General features: G+C 45.1%; 1 protein-coding gene across 2 annotated transcripts in view; it reads right to left on the bottom strand.

Annotated features, from left to right (window-relative positions):
- Window positions 1-17111, bottom strand: part of APOOL (apolipoprotein O like) — a 233422-nt gene that overhangs the window by 150983 nt on the left and 65328 nt on the right. The gene's annotated exons all lie outside the window — the stretch shown is intronic.

Raw genomic sequence — 17111 nt, 5'->3', positions numbered from 1 at the left:
CCAGAGCGCCGCAAACAATGGGAGTCAACAAGAATTCCTGATAATGTCTTAACATTTTTACATCATAGTTTATTATCAACAAAAACTATTACAAACTAAAGTTCTTGAGTTCAGAACAGAAGCTGACAACATTGATAATGGCTTTGAAGATATAAGCGAAGAATTGGAAGACAATCCCATGAACCGACAGGCTTATACTGTACAAATGTACTGTCCTTTCCAAATCATGTTTTACAAATTACATAACGGCAAAAAGAAAACTCCGCTACACATGATGACTGCCCGCACAATCTATGACAAGTGCAAAAGTAGAGAGCTAATCACTTCAATGAATAGGATTGGTGTATCAACAAGTTATAATGACATAGTATGGAGCAGGAACTTGTTAGGAGCTCATGTTGTAAAATCTTGTGAATCAGACAGCACACCACTTCCAAGTTACTTTAGCAGGAAAGGATTTACAATTGTTGCCCTAGATAATTTTGATTCGGACAGCTCCTCTTTGTCTGAAACACTCAGCACACATGATACTGCCATGGTACTTTTTCAAGACTGTACCAATGAAGTAGCTGCTGGAAAACAAGCCGGGTCAGCTATAGGCATAAACAAATGAAGCTGCAAACTTATAACCTAACTGCTTTGCCAACGTGTGCAAAATCACAAACCAGCAAAACACATCTCAGTCTATCAGAAAGTTTCAAAGTGGCTGAGGACATTGATCTTCTTCTACCTGAAGCTGCAGTCCGCAAAGCTGATTTAATTGAATTTATCATATTGCTTATTCGGTGCGGACTGAAGGATGAATAGCCAGTTCCTCTGTGGGCTGGAATTCATGCTCTGCTCTCCCAGAATACTGTCCCACTGAAGAAGGCTGGGTTTTTACCAGTAATGACATCTCCAGTCACAAAGTACACAACAGTAGATACAGCTCCAAACCATTACAAAATGTGAGCACTCAGCTTGAAGACCAGCCTATCCTGCCAATTTTCGGTGATGAAGGTGTTTTGTATGAGCAATCCAGTAGAATTTGATGATCTTTATCCAATGATGGGTGTTACCCACATGACAAAAGTTACGTTGCAATTTGCAGGAAGTTATGTCAGGAGGTACGTCATAGAAGATGCACTTATTGAGGCTGAAATATTTGGCATCAAAACTATCCAGTCAGTATTTAGCTGAACTTATTATGTTTGTTCGTTACAAGGTATGCTCAAAATAGCTGAGGCTATAGAAACATTGCATTGGAATGCTTTCTGGAACAAGAATGACAAATAAGGTTTTGCGTATCTTACCTCAGAAGTCAACAAGGCACAGGGTGCACTTCAATCAAAAGGCATAACGCATAGTCAGGCAATGTTCAATACACTCAGTTCAAAATCTGAAAACCCGAAATCCAAGTTCATAGAGATTGTCAAAGAATGTAAAGAAATATCTGAACTTTGCAAGAACTGGGAAAATGTTTTACACATGATAGCTCTAGTGAAAAACGTGGTACATGCTGATAGGGAAGGTGACTGGGAGCTGCATGTGAAGACTGTGCAGTCACGGATTAATATGATTCGCGAATTCAATTGCATAAACTACCTGAGATATGGGTCCTAGACTTTTGGAAAGAGTGAAGAAGCTAGAGGTGGAAAAAACATACCTCTACAGAAAATTAATCCAAATTAATTTTGTGGTGAAAGACAGAGAGGGAAGATTCAATACTGTAGCTCCAGATATGAAACTGGAACAGACGATCCAGAGATCACAAAAAAGCTCCAAGGGAATTGTTGGTCAGATACTTAAAAGTGAATATGTAGCTCAATGGCAGCGAGTTTACCATGAAGTCCTTTCTATTTGCAATATTTTCAGAGAGATGACAAATTAAAACTGAATGGAGCATCATGAAACTGTTCCACACTATGAACTTGTTGGAAAGAGAAGGGAACATGTTATTAAGCATGTTGACAGCCTTCTTCATTTCATGCAGCAGCAAGAAAAACTCCTTTGAAATGACTGAGCATGTGAGACAACTCAAATTTGTGACCAAACAGTATGGGGATAATGATATGAAGACATGCCTACTAGACGCCCTAAAACACGGATCAAAACAATACGCAGAGCTTAAGCAGGTGAGATTTGTATTGAAAAAGAAAAGGCTGTTTGACGTAACCACTAAAGCTAAACTTCCACCCTTTTAATTGGAATAGTAAGAATTTCGTCCAACCAGCCACTACAAAACAGGTTACAAAAAACAACTTTGCAAGCAAAAGAAAAGGGGGAATTTATCAAGGATATTCTGTTGCATGGTCTTTGTCCAACAAACAAATTATTTCATGAAGATGCTGCAACCAAACCAGTGAAGCTCAAACTCATAAAAGAGCTCGAAAAGATTTCATCTGAAGAATTTAATTCGAAAAGGTGCTCTCATTGAAAACTACTGTTGTTGTGGTCTTTATCCATGCACAACTTAAAAGAGGTCATCCAGACTGTTCTACAGATATCAAAGTCAGCGTGCACTTTTGAAGAACTGCACATTGTCATTGACAGTTGTATTGATCTACCAGTCACAAATCAGACAAATGTCTACAAGTGGAACAATTTACCTTGCCTGCATCAAAATTTTGACACCTATACCTGTGCAACTTGATAAATTCTGGTCATCAACATTGAACAAGAAGAACTTGCAGATATTAACTCACCAAACATTGCTGATGCTTCAGAGAACACTGAATTTCCAATTGTTGCAAGTGGAATGATTGTCAATGAGGAGTTGGTGCCTGCAGAGATCTAGTTAAATGGTACAGGCCACACTGTTTGAAACTTAACAAATTGGAGGAAGCAGCCGACCTTCAAGTTGTGTTACATGTTGAGAGGGATGCGTGAAATAGCTCCAATTCAGTTGTTGTACTGTCAAATGACACAGATGTCATTATTGTGGTACTTAGATTGGTTGCAATGTTCATAAATCAAGGATTGTCAGAATTCTGATTCACAAGATTTTACAACATGAGCTGCTAACAAGTTCCTGCTTCGTACTATGTCATTATAACTTGTTGATACACCAATCCTGTTCATTGAAGTGATTAGCTCTCTACTTTTGCACTCGTCATGTGGCCGAGAAAAGACACTTAATTCCACTTCATATTCTGTGCAAGATACTTGACCCAGGCACATATTCTTATGAACAAAATTGGAACAAGGTTTGGAGCTTTAACTGCTGAACCTGTGATATTTCTAAAAGGATTTGGTGAGACAGAAGAAGAACGGGACTTTAAAGATGTAGAAAAATACCTTGTGCGTGTGTGTAAAACGAGTTCTGTCACACATTTGACGATCTTTGATACAGTGAGTTTAAGTGACCTTCCACCAACATCATATTCTGTGCATGGACACATTAAAAGAGCGTTCTACTTGATTAGACTATGTGCAAATGTTTTGGATTATGCATCTATAGAGAAAGAACTGTGTGAATTTGGATGGGAAGATATTGATGGGGTACTAAAACCTACAACATTTCTCAAGCCTCTCCCCACAGACCTTACACATACTGGCAAAACCAGTGCTACAAAAAGATGTCCTTGTCGATATGCTCTTCGCAAATGTTCAACATGCAATGTACCCCAAGCAATTGCCGAAACAAATAAAGTGAACTTCAAAAATATGTCTAAAACATTTTTTTTCATATTCACATAATAAACCTTGTTTGTTGTATACATAAAATGATTAAAAAACATTATTTAGCGCTTTGAGACCCTCACGGGTGAGTAGTGCGCTTAAAATTTCCCTGATTGATTTATTATTGGTTTAATTTCTAAATATGTATCTTTTTCCTCTATTATTGCCGCCATTTGAAAAATGGAAAAAGTGTTATTTTCTGTCTCTATAAAACTACTTGACCCCGAAAATCTATGTTTTGACACCAAAATTAAGTATGCAGGTGTCATGGTTCCTGAAATATTACATCATTACTACAACATATCCGCCATTTTTAAAAATGTCGTTCAGAAAGATTTGGCCCGGATCAGCAATGTTTACCCAAGATAAATCCCTTCTCTAACGATCCCAAAACCCAAATCAAAACTGAAAATCTCTGGACAACAATTTGACCCATTTGAAATTGGTGAATGTGGGTAGACCTGAGCCTGCGCTAACCACCTTCCCTTCTCAGCATGAGTCTCTAGAGAGGTGTGCTGAGAGGGGAAATGCAGAGGTGCTGCCAAGCAGCTGCCACAGAGAAGCTGTTAGTGCAGTGCTGGGTCTCTGCTCCCAGTGTAAAAGCAAAAGGTGTGCCTTTCATCTAAGAGTACACAGATGGTGATGGAGAAGACCAGGCAATTTTTTTCAATTTAGGTAGGAAGGAGCTCTGGGTGACATCATAGACAGCTCGAGCTTTGTTTCCATTGTCTACTTGATGTCACCCAGAACCTTTCAGTGAATAATATCCCCCTTATTCAGTTACCCATCTATAAAACTTTAGATATAGAACTTTCATGAACTTTTGTTAGACATGTCGGACCTTTTGCGTAGCCCCTCCTATTATTTGTTTATTTTGTCCCCTTTTTGCCCCTCATACCCTTCTCATCTTTTTGTGTCCTCTAGATTCTTATGGTGTTGGCCTGGGGGATAGATGCTCTTTTGCCCTCATAGTTTTTCACCTTAGGCAGGAGGGCCTACCAGAGAGGAGTTCTGTAATGGCCAGAAGGAGTGCCCTACCCTTGAGGGACTGAGGCGACAGGCTGAAGCCCAGGCAGCAGGGAACGTTGCGGGACACTACCACATTTACTGGGAGTATGGACTCCTCTACAGTGAACCCAAAGTACCCTTACCTGGTTCATCAAGGGCCTTGGTAGTCCCGCAACGGTACCGAGCCTTTCTGCTGGAATTGGCTCATGCAATACCCTTGGCAGGACACTTAGGTCAGGACAAGACCTTTGCTCGGCTTGTCCCCCACTTTTACTGGCTTCAGATGAAAGTGGCGTCTAACACCTACTGTCGGACATGTGTATCCTGCCAAGCCAGTGGGAAAACAGGGGTGAAGCTGAAAGCTCCCCTGGAACCACTTCCTGTCGTTAGCACCCCCTTTAAAAGGGTGGGCATCGACATTGTAGGGCCATTGGATCCACCAACAACAGCTGGTCACAGGTTTATCCTGGTTCTGGTGGATCATGCCACACGGTACCCAGAGGCAATTCCTCTGAGGACTGTCACTGCACTTGTGGTGGCTAGGGCCCTAATGGGGATCTTTACCCGAGTGGGTTTCCCCAAAGAAGTTGTGTCCGACAGGGGGACCAACTTTATGTCAGCTTACATGCGGGCAATGTGAAAGGAGTGTGACCTACCGGTTCACCACTCCCTATCACCCCCAGTCAAATGGACTGGTAGAAAGGTTCAACAAGACCTTGAAGGGCATGATCAGAAGTCTGCCTGAAAGCCTGCGGAGGAAGTGGGACGTCCTCCTACCCTGTTTGCTATTTTCCTACAGGGGAGTGCCACAGAAGGGAGTGGGCTTCAGCCCCTTTGAGCTTCTGTATGGGCACCCTGTACGCGGTCCTCTCAGCCTGGTGAAGAATGGATGGGAAAAGTCTCCCAGGAAACCCCCCCAGGATGTGGTGAGCTACATGCTGGTCTTCAGGAGCCAAATGGCGAAGTTGTGGAAGCAAGCTTCTGACAACTTGGAGGCCAGCCAGGCAGCAATGAAGGAGTGGTATGACCACAACGCTCACCCGGTGGAGTTGGAGCCTGGCCAGAAAGTGTGGGTGATGGAGCCTGGAGAGCTAAGTGCCCTCCAGGATCGCTGGGCAGGCCCCTTTGAGGTGTTAGAAAAGAAGGGTAAGGCCACATACCTGGTGGACGTTAAGACCCCTCGACAGCCCCTACGGGTGCTACATGCTAACCGACTCAAACCCCACCATGAGAGGCCCGAGGTCATCTTAATGATGGTGACTGATGGGGGAGAGGAAGCGGAAAGCGAACCTCTCCCAGACTTGTTCTCGTCTCAAGAAAAGGATGGGTCAGTGGAGGGAGTGATTCTCTCTCCAACCCTAACTCCTGAACAGCGGGAGGACTGTCGCCAGATACTGGAGCAGTATTCTACGTTGTTCTCCCTTGTCCCGGGAAGGACTCACCTGTGTACCCATAATGTGGACACAGGGGACGACCCACCAGTAAAGTCAAAGACCTACTGGCTGTCCGACAAGGTGAAGGCTAGCATCCATGGTGAGGTTACCAAGATGCTGGAGCTAGGAGTTATAGAACCTTCCAGCACCCCCTGGTCCAGTCCGGTGGTTCTAGTGCCAAAAGCCGCTCCACCAGGCACCACTCCAGAACTGAGGTTCTGTGTGGATTACCGGGGACTGAACTCAGTTACAAAAACTGATGCTCATCCGATCCCTAGGGCGGATGAATTAATTGACCGGCTGGGAGCTGCCCAATATCTAAGTACCTTTGACCTCACTTCGGGGTACTGGCATATCTCCCTGACAGATGGAGCAAAGGAAAGGTCAGCCTTCTCCACGCCTGAGGGACACTACCAATTTTGTGTTATGCCCTTTGGGCTCAAGAATGCCCCTGCCACTTTTCAGCGGCTGGTGAATCAGGTCCTCTCCGGAATGGAGGGTTTCTCCGCTGCTTACCTGGATGACATTGCTGTCTTCAGCAGCAGTTGGGAGGACCATTTGCAATATTTGCAAGCAGTTCTCCAGGCCCTGAAACAAGCTGGATTGACAATGAAGGCCAGCAAATGTCAGATTGGGCAGGGGTCGATTGTGTACCTTGGACACTTGGTGGGTAGGGGAACAGTGCAACCCCTCCAGGCAAAGATTGAGGCAATCATGGCCTGGGAACCCCCCAAGACCCAGACTGAGGTCCGAGCTTTCCTGGGCCTTACAGGCTACTACAGTCGCTTTGTGAAGGGGTATGGCACTATTGTAGCGCCCCTCACAGAGCTCACCTCAAAGAAACAACCTAGATGGGTAGTTTGGACGGAGGCTTATCAGCAAGACTTTGAAAAGTTGAAGCAGGCAATGTGTGCAGCACCGGTCCTGAGGGCCCCAGACTTCTCCAAGGAGTTCATTGTCCAGACAGATGCATCAGAACATGGCATTGGGGCAGTGTTATCACAACTGAATGAAGAGGGCCTGGATCAGCCTGTAGTTTTACTATCCAGGAGACTGCTTCCCCAGGAACAGAAGTGGAGTGCAATTGAGAGGGAAGCTTTCGCGGTGGTATGGGCTCTGAAGAAGCTGCGGCCAAACCTGTTTGGCTCGCACTTCCTGGTTCAGACTGACCACTGACCCCTTCGTTGGCTGATGCAGATGAAGGGGGAGAATCCCAAGTTGCTGAGATGGTCCATCTCCCTACAGGGAATGGACTTCCGGGTGGAACATCGGCCTGGAGTGGACCACGCCAATGCAGACGGTCTCTCTAGGTATTTCCGCCTTAGTGATGAGGACTCCCAAGGGGTTGGGTAGCTCTCCCCAGTTTCAGCTGGGGGGGACGCGTGTTAGACCTGTCTGACCTTTTGCCCCTCCTATTATTTGTTTATTTTGTCCCCTTTTTGCCCCTCATACCCTTCTCATCTTTTTGTGTCCACTAGATTTTTATGGTGTTGGCCTGGGGGATAGATGCTCTTTTGCCCTCATAGTTTTTCACCTTAGGCCTAGGTGCCTTTCCTGACAGGAATTCATTCAGATCTACAAAATGGTGGTTTTCAACTGTCACAACTGTCACACCTGAGATCTGACCCATAGGATAGAATAGGGCATTCCAGAACCTTCTGGTCCCTTCTGGACCTCTGAGGGTCAGCCTATATAAGGCGGAATGCTGGGCAGCCATTTTGTCTTTCAGAGTAGGCTGGCTGGAGTTAAGGCTGTAGCATAAGGAGGGGGTAGGATCATCAGACGGTTGACCTCCCAGTGTAGGGACGCTCCTTACTGGTTCACCACCCTTCTCCCCTTGTAGTTGCTAACCTGACCCTGCCTGAGGAAATCCTGGGGACCCTGGGCACCTGTTCTCATCCGGTCCCAGAGGAAAGAGTGGGTGAGGGAGGTTGTACTGGAGTGAAGCTCCATCCACTGCCCAGTGAGGAAAAGGGTCCTGGTGCAGATTAAAGGAGAGGGATTCCTGTGTGCCTTTATCAGAAGCCACGAGAAAAGGAGGACTCATCAGGCATTCAACGGAGCCCCCTCCCACCTGTGGTGTCGCTTCGCCTCATCAGGGGTAGTGGGATTATCCTGGTTGGGGGCTAGAACAGAGTGCCTGGCGCAGTGTCGCCGAGTGAACTGGCCGCGTAGTGAAGGCTGCCCCCATCTCCCTGTGCCTGGTGACTGAGGCATTAGGATCGCGCTGTGGAATTTCACCCCCCGCACTGCGCAGGCCCTGCTGACTGAACGCAGGTCCTGGAGCGTGGGCGGAACGAGAGGAGGAGGTCCCGCGAAGCTGAGCAGACTCCGTCCTTGAGCCGCTACTCACCCGTGCATGCCCGGTCGAGCCGCTTCCCTCAAGGAAGGCGGAGTTACCACCGGTGGAGGAAGCGGGCGGGAGGCGAGCATCGGCTCGTCTCCGCTTGTGTGCCCCTCTTTCCCCGCTCTAGCTCCAATGCGGAGGAGCTGTTTTAGCGGGAGAGGAGGGTCGAGGGGCCGACAGGCCGTGCCAAGTGCCCTGGTGTGGTCTTTGTTCCTTCCCCCCGACAATCGGAGACACAGGCCCGGTGGGCTCAGCACAAAGAAGTAAGGAGTGAATGAGAGGGGGAAGTTGGAGGCAGTAGATTTTCAAATAAAAAGGGCAGAGGAGCAGAAACTATCGGTTTGCCACATGAGGATTGAGCTAAACTGGGCAGAACCCTTCAAGACTTCTACAAAGATCATCTTAGATCTGTTGTTGAATGCTGACTGTATAATATTGGTAAATAAACCCCCTTGAGACAGCTCTAGAGGAGAGCTTGCACAGAATAAGTGGAGTGGGAAGTACTAGCCATCTCTCCTTGGTGCCGTAGGTGGGGGGTAAATGGTAATAACCTCTATTAGAGGATCAAAGTCTAGCTGAGCTTGTAAGGTGTGCAGACACTGCTCCCTGAAAACCAATGTAATGTACTTTTATGCTGAAAAGTTGAATTGTGAGATATCTTAGCAGCTTTGTAGAAATTGATAACTTCACCGTTTGAATGTATTGTACTGAACTGTGATAACTAAGGATAAATAATAGAAAAGAGAACAAAGTAATATTTTTATACACGTATTTTCATACAAAAGTTGGTGTAGTGTATCTTTTTGAGTGGAATTGCCGTGAGTTACTGCTGGGTGGAGTGTAACCTTTACACATGTTCCTCTATTAGTGACTGTCTTACCCTAGGCCAGGCTACCCTAGGTGACCTGACAACCCTAGGTCCAACAACTGTTTAAATAAATTTTCTAGGATCACCAATGTTTTCTTTTTCTCTTTTTTAGCCGTGCAACGCTCCACAATGCAATTATATGTCTCAAATACAACCTGGATCACGGTCCGGCAGTGATCCGCAAGCAAGGAAACACTAGGGAGGTGTACTGCTGGAAAGAGGAACATACGAACTGCACATCATGGCATGGGATAAGCTTTCACCTTTCGAGTCCCAACATTCTTTTTTTAAAGAAAATCCTTCTGGTGAGAACATTTCGTCTTCCCCAGACTGCATCATATTTGTTTTCCTACACCACCTTGCAGCCTCATCACCATTACAAACATTCCTCCCCGAGGACCAGCTTAATCTCAGTACTTTTACAGTGTTACTGACTTCATGACTATACTTTTCAAGGATTTTATTAGCATTCTGTCTGCAGTAGCATTATGGCAGATTCAAATAACCTTGGGTTGCCTTTCCCTTGGACAAAAATGAACTGCCATGACACCAGTAAATAATTCCCCTCCTTCAACCACAGCTCATTTGTATTCCTGTATGGTGGTTCTATGTCAGAGTATCATATACAAAACTATTGTGCTTCAAATAGATCGCAGCCATTACATTACACTATATTGTGAAGGTAAGGATAGATTTACTATTGTTAACTCCACATTTGGGTTTTTAAAAGATATACATATTATCAAGGTACATATATGTGGAGTTAATAATAATAAATCTATACTTAGCTTAAGAATATTGTGTTAGTCATTATTTTAGCCATAATATTTTTGCAGCTCAGAATTACAATATATTCTGCTAATATAGCTGTCTGACGTGCCAGAAATTACTTTCCTACGCCGTGAGGGAAACGGCTGTTCTACTCCCTCTGCCATACACCTCACCTTGAATCCTTCAGCGCCGTCAGGGGAACGGCAGGCACAGCACCATTCACGCCGCCGTGAAGGGAACTGCCAGGTGGAAACTGCACCTCCCAGGAGGCTCTCTGCGGCGCCAGCAGAGGGCGTCACTGCAGGGCGACAGAGGCCCTCAAAGTCAGCGCGGCCCTACCGCAGCACGGGATGCGCCCGGGCCTGGGCGGGCCCGTCCTGCGCCCATCATAGCCAGGAAGAGGCAGGGCAGGGCCTTCCCTCTTTCATCTGCAAGTGAGGACCTTTGAGCAGGTACTGTTGGCTCAGGGATCTACTTGTTCTTATTCCCTTAGATGGTCACAAGCTCAAGGATTGTTTCGTTACCTGTATATTTTCAGTATATTTGGCCCTGATGGTTTAGGAGTGCCCATATTGACTATATACATTTAAAAAAAAATGGAACAAGTCTCTATTTGTGGAGACAGGACTTTTTAATTGCACATTGTACTTTAGCGTCCCTTTTGTGACCAACTGCACAGTCGATAGGATAATCATTCACAGTAAAAATTCTTAGTATTTTTTTTTTTTTAAACAGGACTGAGGAATATTTTAAATTTGCTATTTGTGTTGATTTTTGGAATTTTTCCGTATTTTGCACATTCCATTTTGCACGAGTCACTTTATCTTTATTAATGAACTTGCACTTTATCAGGGATCTGAGCGAACAACCCTGAACGCCAATAAGCTGCTAAATATGAATAGGGGGAAAGTAAACCCAGGGAAAAGTGTTGTAGGAACTTTTGATGCCTTTTTAACGAGGGTTGAATCTGTCCTCATTAATAAAATTAAATCAACAGAGCGCAGGTTATCCCTGGAGCCTTACACCTCGCAAGGTAGGCTCTCTCTTATTCCTGCCTTTCCTGATGCTCTGTCGGTGTCTAATCAGGACACGCTACCAGACCGGCTGAGCCAATCTCCACTTGTTGTCCCAGCAACACTGATTAAGTCAGTCTCCTGCACATCTCTGGAGCAAGAACTCAACCCTGTTAAAACTAAAATAAGAACTAGAGGGCAGAAAGCAAATACAAAATCCAACCGTATCAATAACTCCCCTGTTGTAATAAGGAAGAACCGGGGAGCAACGAAACCAAAACAACTCGTAAAGAGCACATATGGGAGGAATGAGTTAGTTGTTCCTACTACAGGTGCCGGTAGTGAGGGAAATCCTACCTCCCCTAATCGGAACAGGGTAGGGTACCAACTATGAGTACACTGGAGGGGGACTTTTGGGGTAGGCTTGAAACCATGTTGACTACCCTAATATATATATAGATACTTCGGTCTATATACAGCAGTCATCTACAAGAATAGGGCCCTCTATGCCTCAGAGGGACAAGAGACCAGAGGGCAGGTCTCCTCAGGGGACGATTCTTCCCACTATTGATCTCCCACCCAAAGCCACTCCATATGTAGTGATTACATAAAATCAACCACTGGTTTATACACAACACTACAGTGAGTGCTCATATTTCTAAAAACATACTCATAGCACGCAGGGTTAGTTGGATTGGGTGTTCATGTAAACAGAGGACAGGTGACTGTATTATCATAAATTTTGACAACCCCTTTACTGCAGGCCGTATTCATTCTAGGGACTGCAGTCTTACCCCCTTAGCGGGCTCTGTCATCAAGGCACTACCTTTGGGCTATTTTTATAGGCCACCTTTCAATAGGGGCATGAATGCAGATGGCCATATGGTACCCCTTTTTGGGGGTGGCCCAACGAGACCATACCCTAGCCATCAGTCTATTCCCTTGGTCCAACCTCTGCTAGATGTCGATAGGCAATTTGGTACCGGCCAAAGAATTTGCGTCAAACAACAGATGTGCTGCCTTAACAGGCATGGAGGAATGCGACTGACTGGGGGGCCCCATAATTGCTGGGCCCGAGCCGGTCGCACCTCCTCAGGATTTAAGGGAGGTAGCTGTGGGGCTCCCAAGGTGGAGTTCAAACAAACTCCTATCCTGGAATATAGGGGGGTTGGCAGCTAAGTTTCAGGATCCAAGATTGGTGTCTTATGTTAAGCAATTTACGGTAATTAGCCTCCAGGAAACTTGTTTGGTGGATTGCGACTTTTTCCTGGAAGGCTTGAAGGCTTTGTTTGTTCCAGCGAGACCATCTATGAGTGGGAGACCAAAGGGAGGTTTAGTCACATACATTTCAGTGGCTATTGATTGTAAGTTGCAGGTGATGCCCACTACACACCCAGGAATTCTAGTATTATCGACCCGAAAGGGGGGACATCAGCTGGGGACCTGTCAATTTCAACAACTCATTCTCCTCCCCGCTTGAGGCTAGCAACATAACTACCCTGGGAGTAACTATAAAACAATCCCTGGGCTCAAGCCTTCAAAGCCTTTTGATCGCTTGGGATTTCAATATACATCCCTGTGGTGAGCCAATAACCTTGCGTATTTCTGAAGAGTACTGTATATTTTTTATAGTAGGGTTTTTAAAAGCCACTGTTAATTCCAGGAGTTATATGAATGTGTAAATAGTGTTTCCTCAGGCTTTTTATCTATTTATGCAACTTCAATTGCTGTTTTGGTTGTCATCTTAACTTATGCACTGTCACTTAAACTGTTTTTATTTTAATGTAACTTTTATGGTTTGAAACCAAAAACCGAATAAAGTTTTTCTGACTGACTGACTTCCTTTACGCTGCCCTCTGCTGTCTTCATTACTGTAGCAATAGATAATGACTATGGTATAATATGGAATTCTTTATTCCACATTGAAATCACTGTAATAGATAGACAGTTTTTAATCAGCGGTATCACATCAGCTATGGCAAAGGGATAACATTTCTCAATAAGTTCTACATACTTCAGCAAATGACCATAAAGAGGAGTTCAGACTATAACTATATTATGCCAGCTACCAGTTCAATGTTGTCTGGCTAGACAATGCAGCTATCGCCAGACAATTATGCAAACATAACTAGAGATGGGCTGTGGCTCCGCACACATATTGGGAACGAGTAGTACATGTTTTAATTGGACAGACGTTGTATCCTTTCACAAAAAAAAGTGCCTGTCCTGCAGACAGCTGTGATCATTTTGCTTGTTAATACAGTTGTCTGATTTTGAACTTAATAGGTCATCCACGAAGCAATTCCATTAAAGTGTCTTAGATAACTAAATAATGTATGGGTCGATTCTCCGCCAGCAGCACGGATGGGAGGAGGTCGGTCATTAACCTACATGGGTTGTTAGGTCTTGCTTGACAGTGCACTCATAAGCCAAATCTATTGGAATTGCCAATGCTTATTTTTTAACGCTGGCACAGCCAAAACCTTTGTTTAGAACAAAACACAGACTGGGGTCTGGTCAGCCGCCTCATCCACTAATTGCCTTGGGCCAGCCCCAGTCAGGCTTTATTTATATTTATTATTTTATTAGATTATTAGAAAGCATCAAGATCCACAGGTATTGGAACACTGTACAAGAAATAAAACTGATGTGGATTAACTAATTGTACATCACCCCCGAACAGTGTAGAACAATACAGAACATCCAAACAACAAAGCACAGTTTGATCAAGGAAAATGAAAACAAAGAGAACATAAGGATATGAGGAGCTAAGAGGAGATTAGCAGGAAGGAAGACATGCTAGGGAAACCAATGATTTTTGTGGAAAAGTTCAATGACAAGAACGAGGCAAAGTGAGTTTCTTGGTGGAAGTTGCGAGTCATCACGGTGTGACAGGTTGACAGGAGCTCATGGGAAGTACAAGAATAAACAAAATCAGACGAAGGGAGAATACGGCTAGGATTCAGAACATGAACAAACAGAAAAAATTATTTACTAGTGCTGGGGATTAGATTGGTTGAGATACTGGTTAAATAATAGGTTTTGAGAGTCTTTTGGAAGCGTTTAAAACCTTGAAGATGGACAGGAAGGGACTTCCAAAGTACTGGAGCCGCTTCTGTCCTCCTACTCTAATTGTTCTGATTTTTTTCATCTCAAACTGAACAATTTTAAGGCTTCCGAATTTCAAGTTTGAACATGGGGTTCTAATGCGGGATCTGAAGTGTTTTAGCAATAAGTGATATACAAGTGAGGCAGACAAATTTCAATGTTATCCAGGCTGAAGATAGGCGGTAAGTGTAAATGTCTAAGGACGTGTGTGCTAAGCTCATATCTTCTGGTGCCTGTTATCAACCTTGCTGATGTGGGTTTGAGGGGATTCTGGCCATAAGAAATCTCCCCAAATTACGAAATATTAGAACAAGTGATTGTACTACATTACGAAAGTTATTAGGCTCAAAGAGTGATTTTAGCTTTTTCATTGCGTAATGCTTGGATCCGGCCTTCTTGGATGCGAGTTCAACATGTATCATAAGTGAGGGTTGATCCACAAGCCTAGAGATTCAGCTAATTTGTCAAGAGATGGAGCAAAACTATTGCTGTGAAATTCAATAACGATTCACAAAGGGGGTGGTGATGAACAGAGTGTCTGAATTGAGCAGACCACTCTTACCCAGTCCAAAGATCAGGGCTTGATCCATCACCGTTATTTATCTCACTGCCCCATCCCAGCTCAGAACCTGGCTATATGCAAATCAGTCTGTCCCTGGCCCAGTGCATCATGGGAACAGGGCAGCCTAACTACCAAGCCAATTCTTCACCAGAAAGGAGACAAGCTACCGGGGACCGGTTTCTGGCATTTCAGCCGTCTTCGGCCCGGCTTGCTTGAATCCTGATGGAGCAGTGAGAAAGGGACTCATGTCTGAGTATACCCTGCCACACCTATAGTGGCCAAAATCGATTCACAAAGGGGGTGGTGATGAACAGAGTGTCTGAATTGAGCAGACCACTCTTACCCAGTCCAAAGATCAGGGCTTGATCCATCACCGTTATTTATCTCACTGCCCCATCCCAGCTCAGAACCTGGCTATATGCAAATCAGTCTGTCCCTGGCCCAGTGCATCATGGGAACAGGGCAGACTAAACTACCAAGCCAATTCTTCACCAGAAAGGAGACAAGCTACCGGGGACCAGTTTCTGGCATTTCAGCCGTCTTCGGCCCGGCTTGCTTGAATCCTGATGGAGCAGTGAGAAAGGGACTCATGTCTGAGTATACCCTGCCACACCTATAGTGGCCAAAATCGATTCACAAAGGGGGTGGTGATGAACAGAGTGTCTGAATTGAGCAGACCACTCTTACCCAGTCCAAAGATCAGGGCTTGATCCATCACCGTTATTTATCTCACTGCCCCATCCCAGCTCAGAACCTGGCTATATGCAAATCAGTCTGTCCCTGGCCCAGTGCATCATGGGAACAGGGCAGACTAAACTACCAAGCCAATTCTTCACCAGAAAGGAGACAAGCTACCGGGGACCGGTTTCTGGCATTTCAGCCGTCTTCGGCCCGGCTTGCTTGAATCCTGATGGAGCAGTGAGAAAGGGACTCATGTCTGAGTATACCCTGCCACACCTATAGTGGCCAAAATCGATTCACAAAGGGGGTGGTGATGAACAGAGTGTCTGAATTGAGCAGACCACTCTTACCCAGTCCAAAGATCAGGGCTTGATCCATCACCGTTATTTATCTCACTGCCCCATCCCAGCTCAGAACCTGGCTATATGCAAATCAGTCTGTCCCTGGCCCAGTGCATCATGGGAACAGGGCAGACTAAACTACCAAGCCAATTGACTGGGTGAGAGCTTTCTGCTTAATTCAGAGACTCTGTCCCTCACCACCCCTTGTTGTAAATATTTTTGTCCACCCTAAGCGTGGAAGGGTATTCTCAGATGTGAGACCCTTGCTCATTGCACCAACAGGATTCAAGCAAACCGGGCCGAAGACGGCTGTAATGCCAGAAACCGGTCCCCGGGAGCTTGTTTCCTTCCCAGTGTAAGAATTGGCTTTTGTAGTTTGGTTTGCCCTGTTCCCATCATGCACTGGGACAGGAACAGACTAATTTGCATACAGCCAGGTTCTGAAACTGGGATGGTGCAGTGAGCTAAAAAACGGTGTTGGATCTAGCCCTGATCTCTTGACTGGGTGAGAGCTTTCTGCTTAATTCAGAGACTCTGTCCCTCACCACCCCTTGTTGTAAATATTTTTGTCCACCCTAAGCGTGGAAGGGTATTCTCAGATGTGAGACCCTTGCTCATTGCACCATCAGGATTCAAGCAAACCGGGCCGAAGACGGCTGTAATGCCAGAAACCGGTCCCCGGGAGCTTGTTTCCTTCCCAGTGTAAGAATTGGCTTTTGTAGTTTGGTTTGCCCTGTTCCCATCATGCACTGGGACAGGAACAGACTAATTTGCATACAGCCAGGTTCTGAAACTGGGATGGTGCAGTGAGCTAAAAAACGGTGTTGGATCTAGCCCTGATCTCTTGACTGGGTGATAGCTTTCTGCTTAATTCAGAGACTCTGTCCCTCACCACCCCTTGTTGTAAATGTGAAATTCAATAAGGCAATTGTTGTAGGGCATCCTTTGGGTGATGAATCACAGTGAGCTCCATTTTTTCTGTTTTTAGCATGAAAATATTTAAAGACACCCAATTCTGAATGTTGGGAAAGTAACTTATGTCTCGGATGGGGGAAATCTAAGTAAACAAAGTATAGCCGACATGTTGATGTTGTTGACTTCATCATTATCCACAACAGTTGTACAGACAGGTACCAGGCACTGGCCCTTGGAAGACACCACATGACCAGGGCATGATCTGTAGTTAAGCACCATAGTCTGACCAGTTTTTTATGGTTACTCTGGAAAGAGGTGAACCAACTCCGTACCAGACCATCAATGGGACTCCAAAATTCTGAGTAGCTAAGGATAATTGACAGTGTTGAAGGTCACTGACTGAT

The sequence above is a fragment of the Lissotriton vulgaris genome, chromosome 4_1 (genome assembly GCF_964263255.1).
Source record: "Lissotriton vulgaris chromosome 4_1, aLisVul1.2, whole genome shotgun sequence".
NCBI classification, from domain to species: domain Eukaryota; kingdom Metazoa; phylum Chordata; class Amphibia; order Caudata; family Salamandridae; genus Lissotriton; species Lissotriton vulgaris.
Note: the sequence above shows the minus strand (reverse complement) of the source record. Positions and strands in the feature narration are given on the sequence as shown.